The following is a 16,012-nucleotide window of genomic DNA, read 5'->3' on the forward strand; positions in this document are numbered from 1 at the left end:
AAGAAAAAGATTCCATGGAGCCAATAGCTGGCAGTGATTCTGTTAGTGATAGTGAAAGTCGTCCTACACAATAACCCTCTTCTCTCATGTCTCCCTCACACCAGCCATGAAGGTTTTCAAAGGTAAGTGTAGGCTAATTTGTTTCTTTTTCTTTATATTTTATATTTTCTTTATTACTTTGTATTATATATTACAGTATTGTAATCATTTTTATATGAATATTTTTGGGTTGTGGAGCAAATCATCTGACTTTCTGTTGTTTCTTATGGGGAAATTCACTTTGATATACAAGTGCTTTGGATTACAAGCATGTTTCTGGAATAGGTTATGCTCACAAACCAAGGTTTTACTGTATTTTGAATATTACTCCTGACTCAGTCAACAAGACTACCCTTATTTTTCACCATTTCCTTGTTTGCTTATTTGTTGAATGAATTAAAGGACATTCCAATAAGCAAAGCAATGAATGATATGTAACCTAGCATCTGTGACCTTGTCAGCCTCGTGAAGGAAGGAAGCCCATGGGGGTATGTTGGTGAACAAATAAGGTGCCATCCACAATGACCACAGAGATGGGCACTTGGTCAGTGTCTTTCATAGGTGGGCTATACCCAGGCCAAGTTATCAGCCAGCCAAGTTCAGAATGTAGACTTTTTTCAGTGCACCCCCAAATCATCAGTCTTTCAGGGTAAACACAGCTCAAAAGACACTGATGCAAAGTAAGAATGCAACCTAACTATTCATAAAGGTGACTGGAATGCTACTATCCCTCATCCAGGTACTTCAGTTGATACCCTTGTAGTTGCAAGAGGTAGAAATTCTAACTCAAAATGACTTAAGCACGAAAGAACTTTATTTGTTTTCAAGGTTGAAAGTTCCAGAGGTAGGTCCAACTTCAGGTCCTGCTGGATTCAGGGCTCAAATGGTATCACTGGGACTCAATTTCTTCCTCTTTTGGGTTCTGTTTTGCACCACGTGGACTTCCATCTTAGGCTCCATATTGTTGCAAGATAGCTTCCTGCCCTCCAGGACCCCATCCTCTCAGCTTCCAGTCTAGCTGGCAGGAATAGGATTCTCTTCTGGAAGCCCCAGTAAGCATCTCACTGCATCACTTGGGTTCTCATTAGGTCATGTAGCCATCACTGAATTCATCCCTTGTGGCCAGGACAGGAACATTATGTTCTGATTGCCTGAAGGCTACATCACCTGGGGATCTGGGGGTGTTTCATCCTTATGCCAAGAGTTGGTGGATGAAAAAGAGGGAAATAGGATACTGGCACCACAATGCTCCTTGGAAAATCCAGCTGACACCCACCATACCAGGATATTCTTTTAGAGCATTGAGGAGACCAAAACATTCTTCAGAGGCTTGCTTGCTTGTTGTGTCTGAATAAGACAAGAGGAATATTAGGAGGCAGAGAGAATTATTTCCACTAAGATCCACGAATTGTCCTCACCACAAAACAGACCTGTCTCTAGGACAGAGCTGGGGCTAGACTACCACCCCTCCTCTCTGAAGCCCACTTTCTGCATTGGACCCCTTCCCTTCTGCTGGCACATTCTGTCTTTATCCAGATGGGTTAACATCACTGATTCTCTCCCAAAGCTATCGGTGAGTCACCATGCCCAGCCTCACCCATCCCATATGGGTAGAGGTGTTCTTGGCTTTGACTCATCCACCTTGATATAAATGAAGTGCATCTCCACAGTTCCTTCTACTTTTCTTAGTGCTGTCCTGACTTAGTGCTGTCAGCAGCCCAATGAAATGGCACCAGGTAGAGACCTCCATGCTTCTTTCCTAGGTGATGTGATGAAAGAAACAAGAGGGCAATCAACATGCCTGTGTCCATATGGCTAGATAGGGCCAAGCTACAAGCTCCCATAATGAACCCCCGCCTGTACTTGTTATATAAATGAGGCTGTCTGTGGAGGTCCGTGAGCAGGTAACAATCCAGTCTCTCTTCAACTCACCGCCAAAATGGAAGACTAGCCCTCGTAGTGGAGGTGAACACACTCTTCTCTTAGCCACTCCAAGCAATTTGCTGATACTTTCTCCTATCCTTGGCCCCTAAGCCAACCTCAGAGGCACTGCCCTTGTTATTCATAAGCTGGAGGGACAAGTCTTCTTGACGCTGGGGCAGGAGGGTGGGGGGAGCAGCTGTGTGACAATCGGTCCCCAAAGACTGTCATGGCTCCTATCTAGATGCAGTCAGTGCTCAGATAAGACAAGACAAATGGCAAACAACATTTGGACCGACAGGTGCCATTTATTAACGTGCTCTAGATCAATGGCATCCGAAATTAAAACGTTCTATATCTGTCACATGTCCTCAGCAGGCCCTCTGGCAGGGTAGAGATGCCAGCTACAGATTGGTGTGAGGGTAAGGACGTGGAGGAGGGGAAACTGTCAGCCTTGGGGCATGTGGCACTTCCCACCAGAGCCACAAGCAAGGCTCCCCAAACTGTGAAGGCTCCGGAAGCTTCTCAAATAAGTCAGAGGATTGGGAGATGGAAGTCCAGACAGTAAGACTCCACAGCTGGAGAGTCGAGGGGCAGTTCTTCAGAGTTTCCCAGAAGATCAGGTGTTGTCCTGGGCATGGGACTGAAACATCCAGGCCTCCATGCCTCCCATGGAGAAAACCAGCCCACAATGGGAAAAAGCCTGTTTTCTGGCCCCCTATGGGATATGTGGGCATAGCAGATGCTGTGGCTGCCCCATCCCATATCCCTCAGCAGCCCAAGTTCACTGGCAGTTGTGAAGACAGTCCTCAGGCCTCACCCCCTGCGCCCGGTCTCTTGTCTCTGCCTGGCTGACTTCTCTTAGTGGCCCGGCACAACCATGAAGTGCAGTGAAGTTCATGCAAGGGGCTGGGGGGTGGCAGAGGGTAGAAAAGTGCCCCACCTCCTCGTTCTCCACTGGCACAATTCTGAGGCAAGGGCCACATGGTTTTTGGAAGGTCCCCAGGGGAATGCCCTCAATGGTGACTTGTTAATTAGCTCTTTGCCTTCTGTATCTAACTTTCCCCACTTCCTCCTGGCATCCAGGGATCACTTTCTGGATAAATAGTGTGCCCTTGCCTTCCAGGAATGCTTCTATGTTTGCTCTGTACCCTCTTCTCTTCCTCGGAGCCTCCCTAGGGTCATAGAGCTTTGCAAGCAGAGGACACAAAAAGGCCCATTCTTGCCTCTTGGCTCCACCCTGATTGACTACAAATCCCAGAACACTGTGGGCCCCTCTCCTGCCCTCACTCTCACCTTGGCCCCGGGCTTGCCAGTTGGCAGCCCAGCCACAGCTGGGGGTTTTCTCTAGATCTTCCTGGACGTGGTGGAGCCCCAGAATCTGTGTAGGCACAGCCAAAGGATATGGTAGTAGAAACAAGGACGGTGCTTGGCTTCTAGCTATGGCATTAGCTATGTGGCTTTGAGGAAAGACACATAGCCTCTCTGAACCTCAGTTTCCCCATCGCTATAATTGGGAAAGTATCCAAACCCATCTCACGTGGTTGTGGCTACAGTCAAACAGGGTAAATATATGTGAAACTCTTTGCAAACTCTAACGTTTTCCACGGCTGGTATTCAGCTAGTACACACTAGAACACCTCTGTTATTCAGGGCTGCTGTTGGCTCTGATTGGTTGGAACCTGTGCTACCCCTATTATTAAATATTTCACATATCACTTCTGACTAACACTACAACTACATGCACATCTTGTTTCTCCTGCTTGGCAGCAGCTGGCCATGCTCCCTGAATAGTAGAATCATAGCTCGTCTCTGAGGAGAGTCCTGGGGAGGGCCACGTTCCTCTGAGCTCCCCCCTAATCTGACTGTGCCAAGAAAAAATGTTGAATACCAGACACACAGGCATCCCCCAGATAGATCGATCCCGTTTCAAACATGCAAACACAGAGCACATTGTGCAAATATGCCACAAGGCTGGCTTTGAGGCCCAGTCCGTTGCTAAGGAGTCCAGTAATTCATCCAGCCTAATTAAGCATGTTTACAGGGCTACATGTTCTCCTCCACCCATCCACAAAAAGGCCCTCAACCACGACTCGGTTAATTAATCAGAGGGCTGTGTGAGTGGGTGCTTGCTCGCTAGTAGAGAAAGGTTTCTTCAGGTCAGGTCTACATGATTCAAGCCCTGAACAATCCTGGGAGGTTGGGGAGGGCAACCTGGGGACAGGCCAGTCGGTGCTCAGGGTTGGGCACTGAGCGATATACCAACACCACTAACTGTGGCTGAATATTCACAGTGAGGTAGGAAGAGGAGCAAAGGCCTTAATTAACATCTGTTTGCATATTCATTGTCAACTGTGAGGTATTTAAACCAAGCTCACCCATCACAGAGATCCATATCGTGACTGGCAGAAAAATGGTAAGATTTCTTAGTCCTGAGTTTGCTTTAGAGTAGGGGAGACTGAATATTGCCTGGTGTGATAATCATTATCCAAAGTAGACTCCAGCTTAATTAAACTCGCCAGTGAGTATAAATACCCCCTCCACCACCCTGCGCCTTGTACCAGGAGTGAGTGTTGGAGCCGAGAACCAAGCTTCGTCTCACACCAAAGCCCACGCCCTTTCCCCTGAGCCACTGCCTTGTCCTGGTTTGGATGGTCCAGAATCCATTGTTCTGTGTCTCATGGGGTATGGGGAACCCTGGTTTAATTCTGACATTCTGGGTGGATCAAAGAATTCAGTGAACAAGTTGGGAGAGCACTGCAGGAGGAGCTCAGATACAGGGTCGTGGGTGACAGCAGGGAATCAGCAAGGGTCCCAGGAAAAAGCTTAGTTTCTGGGGAAGCTGCACAGGGATAGAATCCAGTCATGTCAGCTGGGGTTCAGGTTAGGGTTCTATAGTTGGCTAGACTACCAGGGTGGACCCTGAATCCAATGACCAGTGTCCTTACATGAGAAGGGGAGCTGAGACCCACAGAAGGTGAGGTGATGGCAGAGACAGAGATTGAAGCACTATTGTTCACAAGGCACAGGGCACCATGGACTGCCAGCAGCTACCAGAAGTGAGGACAAGAGACATCCATGTCCCTTAGAGCCTCCAGAAGGAACCAGCTCTGCCAATGTCTTGATTTTGGACTTCAGGCCTTCAGGACTGTGAGAGAATTATTTCTGTTGTCTTAAGCCAGCCAGTTTGTAGTAATTTGTCACAGCAGCCCTAGCAAACTACAGGCTCCATTCCTGCTAAGACTCTGGGACAAACCAGGAAATGCCCGCAGTCCTGTGACTGCAGGCTGAGGCTGGGCCTGGGCCTGAGAAGGAGAGCAGAGTCTCTCCCCAGCATGCACAGGCTGACCGTAGAAGCCCCAAAACTCCTCTCTTGACTTGAGGGAGTGGCTGGGGCTTCATGCCTTCCTGGTCCCCATGCAAGTGAAGTTCTTCATGATGCCTGTCAGAATGACTAAAATTAACAACACGAGAAACAACAGTTGTTGGCGAGGATGTGGAAAAAGGGGAACTTTCTTGCCCTGTTGGTGGGAATGCAAACCGGTGCAGCCACTCTGGAGAGCAGCATGGAGGTTCCTCAAAAAGTTAAAAACTACCTATGATCCAGTAATTGCACTACTAGGTACTTACCCAAATATCACAAAAAATGCTAATCCAAAGGGATATATGCACCCCAATGTTTATAGCAGCATTATCTACCATAGCCAAACTATGGAGAAAGGCCAAGTGTCCATCGACTGATGAATGGATAAACAGGATGTGGTATATACATACAATAGAAAATTACTCAGCCATAAAAAAGAATGAAATCTTGGGGCACCTGGGTGGCTCAGTAGGTTAAGCATCCGACTTCAGCTCAGGTCACGATCTCACAGTTGGTGAGTTCGAGCCCCGCGTCAGGTTCTGTGCTGACAGCTCAGAGCCTGGAGCCTGCTTCGGATTCTGTGTCTCCCTCTCTCTCTGCCCCTCCCCCACTAGCATTCTGTCTCTCAAAAATGAATAAATATTAAAAAAAATATGTAATGAAATCTTGCCATTTGCAATGACGTGGATGGAGCTAGAGAGTATAATACTAAGTGAAATAAATCAGAGAAAGACAAATACCACATGACTTCACTCATATGTGGAATTTAGGAAACAAAGCCAACAAGCAAGGGGGAAAAAAGAAAGAGAGAGAGAGGCAAACCAAGAAACAGACTCAACTATAGAGAACAAACTGGTGGTCACCAGAGGAGAGGAAGGGGGGTGGGGGGGTGAAGGGTGAAACAGGTGATGGGGATTAAAGAGTGCACTTGTGATGAGCATGGGGTGATGTACAGAAGTGTTAAATCACTGTATTGTACACCTGAAACTACTATTACCCTGTATGTTAACGAACTGGAATTTAAAGAAAAACTTAAAAAAAAAAGTTCCTGGTTAAGTGGTTTGGTGCCCGCTGCTAAGCAGGGCTGGGGCAGGCAGAAACAGGCCCAGGGCCTGAAGTCCAGCAGTTCCAAAGATTTATGTGGCTCCCTGCAGCCGAAGTGTGGTCTGACAGGTGTGTGCGGGGAAGGGAGAGATGTACTCACCTGGCCCATCTTTATGAATTGACCATACATTTGAAAGAATGGATGTAGGGGGCTGGCTAGCTGTCACCCCCCTGTCCCGGGCTGGGTTCGGCTTCTCTGATACAGAGCTCAAGGGTCCCCTTTATTTTCTCCTCCCCATACTACTTGCACTTGAGGGAAAGAGAGCCTGCCCTCGACCTACAGGGGCCCTGGCTGAGGGGCCTAGGTCAGGGGCCAGGGCTGAACATAGACAGGAACTCCTACCTGCAGCATCCTGGAGGCTGAAAAGCAGAGAGCCTGGTGCATGAGTCCCAGAGAAAGCTGAGATCCAGATACGTGGAAGACAAAGCACAGACACCAAGTCCAAAGTCTCAAGACACAGAATCGAAATGTGGGTGTGAAGCCAAGGATTCAGAATGGAGCAAAATGGAGTTTGGAGAGAAAGCAGGCCAAGAATGAGCAAGGAGAGTTTAGGGTACCTGCCTTGCTGCTGTTGTGCTGGGGGCTGTGGCTCCCTTTCAAGGGATGGTGGGACCTCAGTGCATGCCCCGGGGAAGACCAGAGGCTGGTTTAAAGGACCTGAGGTAGGGGCGCCTGGGTGGCTCAGTCGGTTAAGCGTCCGACTTCAGCTCAGGTCATGATCTCACGGTCCGTGAGTTCGAGCCCCACGTCAGGCTCTGGGCTGACGGCTCGGAGCCTGGAGCCTGCTTCGGATTCTGTGTCTCCCTCTCTCTGACCCTCCCCCGTTCATTCTCTGTCTCTCTCTGTCTCAAAAATAAATAAACGTTAAAAAAATTAAAAATAAAATAAAAATAAAATAAAATAAAGGGCCTGAGGTAACCTGACACTAACCAGGGAGTCCCATGCTCACCTAGAAAGGTCAGGCCTTCCACACTGGGATTCAGTTGACAGAGGGTCAGATGCTCCCCTCCAAAACCTCCAAACAAGCCTTCAAGATAACATCTTGTCTTCAAAGCTCAGGCCTGGGAAAGGGAGGAGAGAGCAGAGGGTGACAGAATGAGTAGCAATAAACCCTCCACAAGCTTCTTTGGAGTGCAAACCCTGTGGGCTCAGAGCTGAGGCCCTGCCCTGGGCAGTGATGCCCAAAGGTACTCGTTGCAGGCCCCTGGACAATGCAGCAGAAGTATCAGACGTTGGGACAAGTTTTCCCAAAGAATTCAGATTTGGAGTGGCCATCTCACTCTCCCTGCCCTGAGTTCCCTCTGCTGCAGAAGCTTCTAACTTAGTTCTGGGCCCCGGAGCCCCCACTGGTAAAACCCCTGGGCAAAGCAGGGGGCCCAACCCTTCCGGTACAGGCTCATCGTCTTAGATGGTGAACAAGCAAGCAAACCAGAATAGGCCTCCCCCAAGGCAAGAGGACACATGGGTCAAAAGTCGGCCCAGAGCCCAAACTGAGCACCAGAGGTCACAGAGACTGCAAGTGGGCTGCCTGGGTTGATTCTGACTTTTCTGTGACTTCTTTGAGGACATCCTCATGGACCACATGGGGAAGCATCTGCACGCTTTTCCCCCAGGGAGTTGGCTCACCCTCTGGCCTCATTAGAGTTTCAAATGCAAATTTAGGTAGAGCAGCAAAAATACATACATTAGTTACAGAATCACATCAATATGTAGAAAAGGTCTGATGCAAATTGGAAAGTGACATTTGGAAACTCTTTGATAAATGGCTGTGCAGAACTTAAGATTCCATTTGGAAGTTTGATGTCAAATAGGTGACATGTGGCTTTCCACGGGGGGCTCCTGCCTCCCGGGCTCTGCCCACACACAGCTCAGAGACTGCTTTGGAAATCCCATCAGCATGCAGGTATGACTTCCAGCCATCAAAACGGCTCATTCTTTCCCCCCTCCAAATTATATCATCCAAAGCTGGCCAGGCTAGTGGAAAATGGACCCTCACAGGGGAGTGCCGGAAGGATAGTAGATGGCACTCTTCTGGGCATGGCAGTTCGGCAGAATGTGTCAAAAGCCTTGACATTCTTCATGGTTCCTGAGCAAGGTTTTCACTTCTAAGAATTAAGTCTAAAGATATGGTTAAGCCTGTGCACACATGCCACTCTCCCATCCTCAATTTAGTTTAAAAAAAAAAAATCAAACAACATTAAAGACTTTTACTTCGGGAGAAGGAGAAAATAAAATAAAACTCAAAAGTAGTTGGCTGTTGGATTTAGAAAATCTGTGGTCTCTTGTCTATGAAAGGTAAGGCTTTGAGCTGGTCTATATGGAAGAGATAGCGACAAAATAGGAACAAAAGAACCTAGCACAACAAAGTAGCAGAAACTTGAGGGTGGGGCTCCTGGGTGGCCCAGTCTGTTGGGCAGCCGACTCTTGATGTGGGCTCTTGGTTTGTTGAGCTCGAGCCCCATGGTGGGCTCTGCACCCACAGTGTGGAGCCTGCTTGGGATTCTCTCTCTCTGTCCCTCCCCCATTAGTGCTATCTTTCTTTCTCTCAACAGAAATAATTAAACTTAAAAAAAAAAAAAAAAGAAAAGAGAAAAAGAGGTTTCAGATTGGTCCCTTGGCAACTCAAGTAAGGGGTTTGGGAAACTGAGACAACCAAGAGGAGAGGAGACAGGAGAAGCATTTGGGAGAGAGGGGGCCAAGCAGTCTGCTGGCAGGACCTTGGACCAAACAGAGAGAGGCAGTGAAGAATCCTCAAGGGAGGAGTAATGACATCTAATCTAACCTTTTCCATCTTGAAACCCCATTTTACATAAACCCTTTAACCCAGGTCGTTGTACAGTAGACTTGGGTTAAGTGTCCTGAGGGACATGGAGGAGGGGGAACCAGGCAGCTCATGGTAGAAATGAGGTGAGGACAACCCAACACTGGAACAACTAACGGGAGAGGTGGCAGGTGGTGAGAAGGGTACTGTGGGGACTGGAGTGGGGGTGTAGAAGGAGAAGGGGAGCACCGTCCTCCACCCTCCCGTCCCTCATTCCCCAGTGGCCTCAGAAACATTAGCCAGGAGGTGCCAACAGGCAGAGAAACCACATCAAAATGTCATCAGTGATTATCTCTGGATGCAGATGCTGGGATGATGCTTTTGGGGTTGAATTTTCCTCTTTGCTTCATGTATTCTCAATGTTTTAAACAAGTTGTATTACTTGTGAATTTTTTTTCAAGTAAAACTAAAAAAAGAAACCAATGTGCAGACATGCCTGCTGTAGGACTTCACACACTTGATGGTAGACAGCATGCCTTGCCCCAAACCAGGGGAAACACACAGCCATTGGAGCCTGACTCCTCTCCCAAACTGCACAGGACATTTATTCAAGGCACTTGCCAGGCTAGCTCCAGGGGTAGAGCCCCTGTTGTTCCCAGTCTCTGCCAACAAGGCTTCCAGAACCTCTAAGAACTCTCAAGCAAGAAGGCAGCCAAGGCAGAGTCATTATAAAAAGGATCATTGTTACACTCACATTTTCTAGGTCTAGTGTTCAAATGCCTTAGAAAAGATGTGGAAGGTGGCCCTTTCTAGAAAAGAAAATGGTCATGCCTCCCAGCTACACAACAGACTCCTGCTTTTATCCCTTCAGAAAATTCAAAGAGCCAAGGTTTCTGAGTTCCAGCCGCGGCTGCGCTTATCCACGACGAGAACCCCATTCTGTTCTCCATGCTCTCTCTGGCCTCATGAATCTTGGCAGAGGGCTGCTTTCCTATGGTGATGACTCCCATATTAATTTAAGTCTTTTCAAGACATACTTGCTAATTAAAATGTGAAACAGTTTTTATTCCTTTAATTAAGATACAAGATGGGAAGCATAATTTAATTCGGTCCATTGAAAATATCAGTATTATTAGCTCCATAACTTGCTTCCATTAAAGATGACTATGTTAAACTTTTTTTTTTTTTTACTCCTGTACTTGCTGGAGCTTTGGTATATGCACTGACTCGGTCCTGAAACTTTTGTGGGAATTTGGTGGCTGTGACCCCTTTGAAAGAACTGTGTGGAAGCCAGAGTCACCAAGTACTTCAGCTTTAGGACCCTGTCTTAGGTTGGGTGCCCCAAGAAACAGACCCTAAGAAGGATTTGAGTCCCAGCAATTTGTATAGGAAGTACTTTTAGGGGATTGAGGAGTGAGACAGGAATAGGAAGAGCATCAACTCAGGTGGGTGCATGAGCTGGGAATTGAGGGTAATCTCACAGGGGACATCTGATAGTGTAGACTACGTCTCCAAGCTGTGCCATCTGAGTGACAAGAGAGCTGGGTGTCTCTCCTCCAACTGCCGTCCCTAATTGGCCCAGGGATCCTCCCAGGAGTGTCTGCTCTGCTGTAGATCCAGCCACCCCCTCTGGCAAAGAATTGCAGACATTGAAGAGGGAGCCATCAGTGTGAGGTGGCGAACGCTAAGAGGAGATAGGCAGGACATCAGTGGCCTGGGTTACGTCCTCACAGCCCTGTCCTCTGCAATTGCACACGCTGGGCAGAAAGAGACCAGAAGGCATGCAGGGAGAGTGTCAATCACTGACTTATTGACAAGTTCTTTCCATGGCCTACGAGACAAAATCATGGACTAGTGGCCAGAGTCCTCATTTGGAAGTCTCTAGAAAGGACTGAGAGCAGAAGAAGTGTTACTCTCCCACCCAAAGTCAGAGACAAATGTAGGGAATCAGGAGAAGCAAAATCAAGGGCCCAGAGATGGGAATGAGGGTATAGTTCTAAGGTCATTTATCATCCATCCATCCATCCATCCACCCATTCGGAGAAGCCTGTCCCCTTACTGGCCAAGCAGGCTACTTGAGAGGGAGGAAGCAGGAGAAGCAGGTGGCCCCAAAGCTGGTCCAGTGGTGTTTCACAGGCTTGTAAGTGATAGAGAACTCACCCATGTGGCAGCCAACCATCTCAGATTCTATCTGCGCCGGGTTGGAGGGGCCACCCCGTGGGAGCTGGAAGTACTAGCTTCCTCCAGCTAAAGACAGAGAGGACAGCTCTCAGTGTGATCCTGTACTAAGTGGGAGAACTACAGCTGGAAATGGGGAAGTGAATGCATTGTCTGAGACGTCTGAAAAGTATGAGAAGTCACCAGTGGATCAGAACTGATACTGGACAGTTGGCTGAAAGGAGATTTTGCTGGTGAGACCTTGCATCTTAGGCGGGGTTGAAAAGGACGGGTGGTGGGAATCAAAGAAACAGACTTCAGGAAGGAGAGTGGGATTTGAGAAGCCTGTGCCAGGGAGCTCTTAGCAAGTCAGATAGGACGAGCTGGATTGCAGCCCAGACTGGAGGATATTGGACAGGGTGCACAGTAGGAGAGGTCCTGTGTCAGAGGAAGTGCGGGACAGAACGAGCCTAGCATTGGGAGCCAGACCTCCCCAAGGTTCAAGTCCTGGCTGTACCACTTACTTACTGAGTGACCTTGGGCAAGTGGCTTAGCTTCTCTGAATCCCTGCATAGAATTCTGTGAGGGCTAAATAAGGTGACATGGAAAAAATGCACAGCATAGTGTCTGCCCCATGGCGGGACCCCGTAAAAGCTACTTCCTACCCCTCCTTTATCTTAAATTATAACCTGTATAACATTCTGGGGACCCACACCTTCGGGAGGTCCCATAGTGGCAGCGTCTGACTGTATGTGCACTTGTCTGTGTGCATGCCCTTGTGTGTAGAAGTGGGCAGAAGTTTGCCTGGACAAGAAGGAGAGCCACCTGCTGTACCCCTGTTTCTTTGAATATACCTGTCCTAAACAAAACTAGGTATGAACAGCCCCTCCCTTCCTGCTTCTGGCATTTCCCAGACAGGTAAGGACACTAAGGCAGAAGGGACTGAAAGGTGGTGCCCCCAGTCACACAGCTGGTGATTGTCAGAGCCAGGAATGACCCCCCCCCCCCCCACCAGGTCCAGCCCCTGGAGGTTCAAGCCTAGGACATTGTATCTTCTAGGGTTGTGGTAGGAGTGTGGAAGTGAATATTTGAATCTCAGCAGTACTTGTTTCTAACTGAAGGCATTTTTTCTTCCCACCCAACAATTCCTTCCAGGAAGGGACAGGTGACACATCTGAAGCTGGAGGCAGAAACTGACTCAGCCTGAGTAACCCAGGCCCCAAATTCCATCCAGAAATCCTTACATTCTGGGAGAGGCAGGAGCTGGAAAGTAGGGCCTCAGGAGAGCTGACTGTAGTGCTCCCCCTATGGGTGAGCACCAGAACATAAGAGCATTTTGAATCCTTAAAAAAAAAAAAAAAATTTTTTTTATGTTTATTTATTTTTGAGAGAGAGAGAAAGTGCGAGCAAGGGAGGGGCAGAGAGAGAGAGAGACACAGAATCCAAAACGGACTCCAGGCTCTGAGCTGTCAGCACAGAGCCCAACACAGGGCTTGAACTCACGAACCATGAGATCATGACCTGAGCCAAAATTGAAGGCTTAACCGACTGAGCCACCCAGGCATCCCAAGAGCATCTTAAATCTTAAGAGGTGGGGCCCTTGCGTTTTAATGCTAATGCTGGCTACCCAGAAGGTCACCCCTTTCTCTGGTCCCACAACTTGTCACACAGAAGCCCCCAAGTCTTGCAGCCCAGGGGCTCTTCCTGTGGGGAGTGCAATGGAAACCCCAGAACAAAGTGAACCTACAGTGCAGCTGTCTTCCCTTTAAAACAATATGTGGGAAAAGTCACCCTCGGCTGTCAGACCACATTATGAAGGGCTCACTCTCCAACTCAGGAATCTAGTCAAGCTAAAGCTCTTCCTGAGCACAGAAGAGCCCCCTACAGCAGTTGGTGGAGGCCACCTCCGGCCCTCTGACCCAGGAAGCCTGTGACATAAATGGTCCCCCCATTTCCTGATGCCTGTGCTCCCTCGCATTGCTTTTGGAATTTGACACTGGTCGCTTGAGCTCTGTTTACCACCTTTTAATCTCGCAGCTTCGATTATGTAGTAGCCATGCAGAGCAGGGACAATCCAGAGGACCAAGAGGCAGGTAGGTGAGTGATGGCAGAAGTGATACCCACAGGGGTAGCCCAGAAAACCCACAGCTGGACTGATGAACCCACCAGGGTGAGGGTTTTGTGCGCCACCGCTTGTTACAACCTCCCCACTCGCAGTTGTCAACTTCGAAAGGCATCCCCAGGGCCTGATCTGCTTCCCTGGAGGACTCTAAAACCTGTATCTCCATTCTGTTCTTTGCCCTAAGCTCCAGATCCATTTATCCAGATGTTTCCTCCCAAGGGTCCTCCAACACAGCAGACTCACTGCGGGAGAAGACAGTCCAATCTGTCCCTCTTGGCATCACCCTCAAGTTCCTTCCCATCTGTTTCCCATCTCTGTGAATGGTGCCTGACACGTTGACTCCGCCTTCCCTGTCCCTCCTGGCCAGGCTTTCCTCCTGTCCAGGAAGCTCTACCTCCTGTGTGCATCTCGACTCTGCATTTTCCCCATCCCCCCTTAATATCTCACATCTCAATTATTTTCACACCCACTTAGGTCTTTTTGCACTGGTCTTGCCCCAGCGTTTAGCCCATCTGCCTGGAACACCATTTCTTTTCTCCATTTCCCTCCTCATAAGCCTTCTTCCTCTGAGAGGCCTTTCATGGTTTCTTCATGTAAGATGAAGCACAACCCCTTCCCCTGTGGACCTCTAGACCTTGACACTCATGCCTCCATTTGAGCCCTGGACATATGGAACTGCCATTGATTATTGTCTTGCCTTCCTCCCCACAGGGCTCCTTGAGAGCAGGGAATAGGCTTTCTCCTTCTCTGTGTCCCCAGTTGGAACTCAGTTCTTGGCAAATAGTAAATGTTTCATAAATGTTTTGTTGACCTAAATAGCCCTGTAATAAAGAGGGCAGTCCCTTTTCTCCCATATCTGAAAGATAGGGAAAGTGAATTTTGTGTTGGTATCTTTCTATTCCCAGACCCCAAATATCTAAACCAGCTGAATTTTTTAGCAACTGACTCCATCCAGTGCAAGCACATCCCTCTCTCAATAGCCAGGAAGTCTTTTGTAAGGAAATTTCTTTGTCTCCCATCACATTTCTTTTTGTTTTATATTTGGAGCTGTACTTCCATTTCAGAGCCTCAACACCTAATATTCCCTGTGGAAAGGTGAAACATAGCTGTGGTGCTCTGTCTGATTCTGCTGGTCCCACTGTCAGGGAAAACAGGTTCCTTCCTTGGCTGAAGCTCCCACACTCAGGAAGGGAAGACCATCCACTTGACAGCCCAGAGCTGCACATGTGTGAACACTCCATGTTTGAGAATGATCCTACCACACACACCAAACGAATAACAGAAAATCAGCCTATGTCACCTAAGCCCCTGGGTATAACTTGGCATCCATAAAAATCACAGAATTCTCTCTCAGTGATGCTCACAGACAAGGACTTTTCCAAATCACTTATTGCTTCTGAGAGAGAATATATCTGCTTTGGGTTCCATATGGGCTTTGTGCATAGGCTTTCTCACTCATTCAGTAAGCATTTATTGAATACCTACTGTGTGCCATCCACTGATCTGGGCTCTGGGCAATTCAGAGATGAGTAGCAAAATCCCTCTTCGTTGTTTGGACTTTTGCTTACCTTTTCTGCTACAATGATTTTCTCCCAGCCTTCCTTACTTTCTGTCTTCTGAGTGTTTTCCTTTATATTTTACATCACAACTTCCTTTGGTTTTATCACAAAATCAATTGCAACCTCCCCACTGCAGGCAAAACAGTTGTACTTAAATGGACTTCAAGCTTTTAAATCTATTTGGGTTACATTTTCCCTATCTCATCTACTCAATCACTCACTAATCCATCCTTCCTTCCTATCTACCTTTTTCCCTTCCTTCCATCTACTAATACATCCATGCATCTTCCATCCATCCATCTATCCATCCACCCATCTATTTGCCCATCCAGCTATCTGCCCATCCAGCCAGTCAGCCTGCCAGCCATCCACCCACCCACCCATCCATCATCTATCTATCATCTGTCCATCCAAATATTAATACATCCATTTATGAAGCAGATACTATGTCATAAACAACTGGGCACTGGGCATACTGAGCTGAATAAACACAAGCCCAACACTAAAATAACTTATAATCTGGTGGGGGAAAGGAAATTTTTACAAATGTTTATGAGGAGTATGAAGAGAGCAGTGTGAGAATCAAAGGGAGGAGATGATTATCCTAGAGAATATGGGAAGATGACTTCACAAAGCTGACATTTGAGCTGAGTTTGGAAAGTGAAGCAGAAGGGAAAAAATGCCACCCAAAAGAAGTAGCCACTGCAATGACTTAGAGACTTAAAATAACAGGCTGTGAACAGAAAAAAACAAATGTCAAGAAGCTCAGTATGATTGGGGCAAATAAGGCACACGTGAGAAGAATATAAACTAAGGTTAAAGGCAGACTAGCCAGGTTTGGAGGATCCCAAATGTCAGACTAAGGTCTCTGGGCTGTTTTCTGGAAACCATAGGAAGCCATCAGATGTCAGCAGTTTGGAAAAACGGTTGTGGCTGCAGAGGATCAGTGAAAAGTGGCTGGAAAGGAGGCTGGGAGGCCAGTTAG

General features: G+C 47.8%; 1 long non-coding RNA gene across 2 annotated transcripts; it reads right to left on the reverse strand.

The window, feature by feature from the left end:
- Positions 1-849: 849 nt before the first annotated feature.
- Positions 850-15,404, reverse strand: LOC132661454 (uncharacterized). 2 transcript variants are annotated; one of them, XR_009602226.2, is made up of 4 exons: positions 15,037-15,404; positions 7,378-7,489; positions 6,771-6,876; positions 850-1,386 (listed from the first exon to the last, which is right to left on the reverse strand). It is a non-coding gene; the product is annotated as an uncharacterized LOC132661454 (long non-coding RNA). The 2 variants fall into 2 exon arrangements; XR_009602227.2 differs by lacking the exon at positions 6,771-6,876.
- Between the last annotated feature and the right edge of the window lie 608 nt (positions 15,405-16,012).

This window comes from Panthera onca, chromosome D1, assembly GCF_046562875.1.
Source record: "Panthera onca isolate mPanOnc1 chromosome D1, mPanOnc1 haplotype 2, whole genome shotgun sequence".
Lineage (NCBI taxonomy): Eukaryota > Metazoa > Chordata > Mammalia > Carnivora > Felidae > Panthera > Panthera onca.